This window comes from Myotis brandtii, unplaced genomic scaffold (genome assembly GCF_000412655.1).
Source record: "Myotis brandtii unplaced genomic scaffold, ASM41265v1 scaffold850, whole genome shotgun sequence".
NCBI lineage: Eukaryota > Metazoa > Chordata > Mammalia > Chiroptera > Vespertilionidae > Myotis > Myotis brandtii.
In genome coordinates, this window is record NW_005371455.1 from 854,339 (window position 1) to 860,338 (window position 6,000).

Consider the following 6,000-nt stretch of genomic DNA (forward strand, 5'->3'; position numbering starts at 1 on the left):
AGTGATTGCAATGTTTTACTGTATTGTATTTAAAAATCCCCCTCATTTGAGGTCAAGTGGTTCCACCTATAAAGAAAGGGTTATGGAAAAGGGAATAATGAAATCATAGAAAGCATTATGGAGAGTAATGGGTGACAGTGTTAAGTGGTATATAAATTAGGGTAATGCCAGCCTGCAGTTAGAGATAAACCCCCAGAAATCTTAGTGGTTCAGCATAAAAAGTTCAATTTCTTGCTCATTTAATAACCCAATGAGCAAGTTTAATAGGTGCCTTTTCACGTGGTGATCTAGAGACCATTTTCTTTCATCCCATGGTCCCACCACATTTCAGAGCATCTGAGTTCATTTCCTGCCAGTGCACAGGAAAGAATGAGGATGGTATGGTCTTCATAGGTCACATCCGAAAGGAACACTCATCATTTCCACAGAATTTCAATGGCCTCTGTCATGTGGTTGCAATAAACAGAGAGGAATCGGGAAATACAATCCATCTTTGTGCCCAGGGAGAAAGGGAAATAAGTATAATATAGGTAATTAATTTCTGCCAAAAGTAGTAAAAGCTTTTCGGCATGGGAATTTGATGTATGGGGAAAAAGTATCAACATCAATTATTTAAATTAGTAAATTTACGAAAAACTGTGCTAGTTATTGGGATCTTAAGAGAAAAATCTTGTGAAGAGCGAGAACAGAATGGGATACATAATAACAGAACTTGAAACGGTGTGCATGCTTTTAACCACGGAGTGAAGGTAACCAAGAATCCAGGAGAAATCTGATCAATTAGAATTTAATATCTCATTCAAAGTTTTTGATGATTTTTTTAGTATTCTAATAAATTCATGCATACAAGTAAAAATGAACTAGTCACAAAGCCTGATGTTACTTAGTTCTACCTGAGAGGACTTCTGGGTAGAAAGATAGGGATTTAGGTGGCCTCTGTCATGTGGTTGCAATAAACAGAGAGGAATCGGGAAATACAATCCACCTCTGTGCCCAGGGAGAAAGGGAAATAAGTATAATAGGTAGTTAATTTCTGCCAAAAGTAGTAAAAGCTTTTGGCATGGGAATTTGATGTATGGGGAAAAAGTATCAACATCAATTATTTAAATTAGTAAATTTACGAAAAACTGTGCTAGTTATTGGGATCTTAAGAGAAAAATCTTGTGAAGAGCGAGAACAGAATGGGATACATAATAACAGAGAACTTGAAATGGTGTGCATGCTTTTAACCACGGAGTGAAGGTAACCAAGAATCCAGGAGAAATCTGATCAATTAGAATTTAATATCTCATTCAAAGTTTTTGATGATTTTTTTAGTATTCTAATAAATTCATGCATGCAAGTAAAAATGAACTAGTCACAAAGCCTGATGTTACTTAGTTCTACCTGAGAGGACTTCTGGGTAGAAAGATAGGGATTTAGGAGGAGTTTATTTCACAAATTAAAAATAAAATAAAAGCCCATTGCATAGAGGGCAGGGTTGGGGGAGGAGGGCAAAAAGGGAGAGGAAATGGGTACATATGTAATAGTGTCAACAATAAAATTTAATAAAAAATAAAATAAAAAAAGATTGTGTCATAATAAGGAAAATGAAAACTCAAAAGTTTAATGGTTATTAGAGGTTCAATGAGTATCAAATGCTTCAGGGAATTTATGTTAGTGCTGACTTCGATCATAGTAAATGTGAATGAGATATAGTTGCATATCCACCTTGTGTTGCCTGGTCTGTTCTGGCATTGCTCTTAGGGATAGAAATTTCCTACAACAGAAGTCTTAACCTAGGAGACTCACCCTTAAGGAAAATAAACTCAAAAGTTTAATGGTTATTAGAGGTTCAATGAGTATCAAATGCTTCAGGGAATTTATGTTAGTGCTGACTTCGATCATAGTAAATGTGAATGAGATATAGTTGCATATCCACCTTGTGTTGCCTGGTCTGTTCTGGCATTGCTCTTAGGGATAGAAATTTCCTACAACAGAAGTCTTAACCTAGGAGACTCACCCTCAGTCTCCCCATGGTTCAGAGCAGCCTGGGCAGCCTGCCTCTTGGCTTGCTTTCCTACCTTAAGTATCCTGAAAGTTAAAGCCAACTAAGAGTAGCAAGTTCACAACAGTGGGAAGGAAGTTACATGGACAGACTTTCTCAGCTGACTGTTTTCTTCTTACTCAGAGTTTTCTTTTTCTCTTAACACAAGAGGTTTTCTGGGGGCATTGGATTGGCTCTCTTACTTATTTTCTTTTTGAGCCAGTGGTTGTTTTGTCCAAAATGCAAAAGAAAGTCACATTGTGTTATGAAGCACCTGGTTTGACCCAACTATCATTGGATTTCAAACAAAGAATTAGAGGAAGCTTTCATTTGGCAGAGGCAGTCCCCTTCCTCAGAACTCAGATTGTCTTACCATAATGCCCAGTATCAGACATCTCATTGTCTTCACTTGTTTTAGTCTCTAATATTTCTCTCCTCCCTCTTTCAGTTTTAATATAGAAGAACTTCACACATTTGCCCCAAAATTTAAAAACTCAAGTAAGGTAGAGACAAATACAGAAATGTTCCCGGATGGAGTTGACAGAGAATGTAGGTCAGCAAACTACAGCCTGTAGTCCAATCCCATCCTGCTTTGTGCTTTGTGTAACTATGAACACAGCCACACCCTTATATTTATGTATTGTCTATGGATGCTTTCCTGCTATAATGACAGCATGGAGTAATTTTGACAGAGACCATAGGTGGCTACTAAAATATTTACCTTTGGAAAAAAATTTGATGACTCCTGACCTAGATTGTCATCAATGAAATTGAATAATCTTGGTATAAAGGAATAGATGCTTCATGACAGAGAGGCAGACATGAGCATGTTATGAGTAGGAAATAGCAAGCAGACTATGAACTATTTTAAATAAACAATAAAAACTACACAGATATATGTGCATATGTGTGCATATATGTATATCTCTATATTTGTATTTCCCTTCACTTATTACATACACACATATAAATGCACTCATGTATATTTTAAATGCATATACATAAAATATATATTCATATGTTATATATATATTCATATATGCAATAAACATCTGCTCTTTGAAACTAGTAATCTTATGTTTTATTCTTTTTAAAAATCCTTTCCAGTACTTGAAGCTGGTCTAAGAATGTAGAAACTAACAACATGGCTGGCTAACTAAATGCTTTTAACTTATAAACATCTTCATGACTCCGCATGTCTCCATCTCTAGGCATTTATCTCGGTTTTCAGTTTGGGCCAATATTGACTGTTTTAAAATGGAAATTCCTAGAGGAACTTGCATTTCTCCCCGCTCAGTTAATGAATGGAGGACATTCTCTATTCTTCAGGGTCACTAAACTGGAACTTGTCTTTAGAATTGAATGTACTTTAATGAAAGTTCAAATATAACAAGAATGTTTTCCACTTTTCACATTCTTCTTGTGGCCAGGCTTCAGTGATAATGAGACTAGGGTCATGGACTTGATCCCCTGTGGGCCACTTAAGTCTGGTCTATTCCAAGTTCGAAGAGCAGTATGAAGCTTCCACACTGTGCCAGGCACTGTGTAAGTCATTAAGATTATCAAATTGAATAAGGCACAACTACTTTCTTCAAGGCTCCTAGACACTGGCAAAAAAAGACTGAGTAAATCTGCTGCATAAATGACTAGGGTTGCAAGTAATGTTATAAGAGATCTGGAAATATTAAAAGAGAGTAGGAAGGATTATAAAAAAAATTATAAAATAGCCTGTATTTGCAGTATGCCTCAAAGGTATATATTACTTTTTTAGCTAGAACAATGAAGGCAGTGAGCTTTGTAGGTAGAGAGCAAAAACACAGAGCTGAAAAAATGTGATGTATTCAGTAAACACCACCAGGTTCCAATGGGCTCAGAGTACAGGGTATACTTATGGAAGTAATGGCATGAAATGTTCACAAAAGGTCTGGAAAGTCAAACTGAAGAAATGGGAGCTTCATTTGGTAAATCAAGAAGACTCCTGGTGGGTTTTAACTAGTGGATAATTGAAGGGCAGCTAAGAAGAACCATTTGGCAGTTTGCATGGAATCAACTGGAGTTTGAAAAGGCAAGAAGCAGAGAGATCAGTGGAATATCTGTCACAGCCGTCCTGGAGAGAAGTACATGAGCCCTAACTTGGATGCTGGTGTTGAAAATAGAGAGATTTGAGCAACAATGCTGAGGCCAAATCTGCAAGATTTGCATTATAATTTGCATGCCAAGAAGGGGAAAACATAGTATGAAAAATAACCCTGTTTCAAACCTAGAATGCTCATAAGAAAGAAGGGAGGAAGGAAGGAAGGAAGGAAGGAAGGAAGGAAGGAAGGAAGGAAGGAAGGAAGGAAAGAAGGAAAGAAAGGAAAGAAGGAAAGAAGGAAAGAAGGAAAGAAGGAAAGAAGGAAAGAAGGAAAGAAGGAAAGAAGGAAAGAAGGAAAGAAGGAAAGAAGGAAAGAAGGAAAGAAGGAAAGAAGGAAAGAAGGAAAGAAGGAAAGAAGGAAAGAAGGAAAGAAAAGGAAAGGAAGGGAAGGGAAGGGAAAGCTATTCTAGTAAATGAAAAATAAAGAAGCCAAAGGACAAGCTTTTGGAGATGTTTGGGAAATTAAGATGAATTCCATATTTGGCGTGCTGATTTTAAGATGCAGGTAAAATATCCAATAAAGTTATTTGGCAAGTCTGGAATAGAGAGCTAAATTAAGGTTGAGCAAAAAAGACCTGTAAGTCTCCTACATAAAAGGTATCTGTGTGTGTTACATGCCACTGAGTTAGAAGGATGAGGCCTAAGAATCTTGGTCATGAATATGTTTGAGAAAAAGTTAAGTCATCTGTGGGAAAAAAAAAATAATGAAGAGGCTAAAGAAATAGTTCCATGGCCAGGCTGAAAAATCACATTTAAGCAATCTTACAAATAACAATGAAGACTCTCAGAAATATGCATAAAACCTTCCATTGTAAACCATGCAGCCAAGAAAACATGTCATCCAAAGGACTAGCCAAAAATGGGAAGCTGAGGAATTTGGGGAGCATCCAGTACATTCTAAGTATTCTTGGTTTTGTTTCAAGATATCATATTTGGGTCAATCAGTCCAGTCTAGTCATTGCCAATTGGAGAAACTGACCCAGTCACAACCAGTTGTACACTCTGTGTTGAAGAATGTTAACTAATGGGAGCGGGAAGCATGGAGCCTTTGAAAAAGAGACCAGTGAACTTGAAATTGTCAATCCATGTCCTGCACTGTCCTGGCACAGAGGGTTTTCAGAGGTGCTGATATGCACATTGTCCCTCCTTATCAGGCCTATCCACTTAGGTAGGTGCCTCAGATTATCCTACTTTTGTGGTTTCTGCCATTCAGAGCACAGGGCTAACTCCTGTGGAATCTCCTGCCCATCATGCGATGTTTTGGTGTTAAATTGGCTTTTCATGTTGCTTGTAGAACAGAGGTGTGAATGTGCTGACTAAAGTACATATCAGTTCAGTTGACATAATACATTAGTAAATTGGCATTCTGATTTTTACCGTCTGTTTTCCGCATATTTCATCTTATCTCACCTTTTAGCTGCAACTCGGTCTCATAGTTTCAGGTCCTTCTGCTGCTGAGCTACTAGCATTGTTTTGGTTACTCAGTGCTTTTTAATGAACCACCCCTACACTTAAGTGGCTTAAAACAACAATTTGTTATTTCTCGCAAATCTGAAATCTGGCTGGACTTGGTTGGGCAGTTCTACTCCCCACAGCACCTGAGAAGGTTTGGAGTCTAGGACTGTTTCTTCATCTGCATGTCTGGGATGGTCAGAGCTACCAGGGGTTAGATGAGCATCACCCTCTTCTGCATGTGACCTCCCTGTATGTCTGGCTTGGGCTTCCTCAGAGTACAGAGTCTTAACATAGCTACACATCTTACCTACAAGCTGGCTTCCAAGAGAGAGAAAGCAGAAGCTGGCAGTTATGTTAAAAGCCAGGAGACACTGACACAGCATCT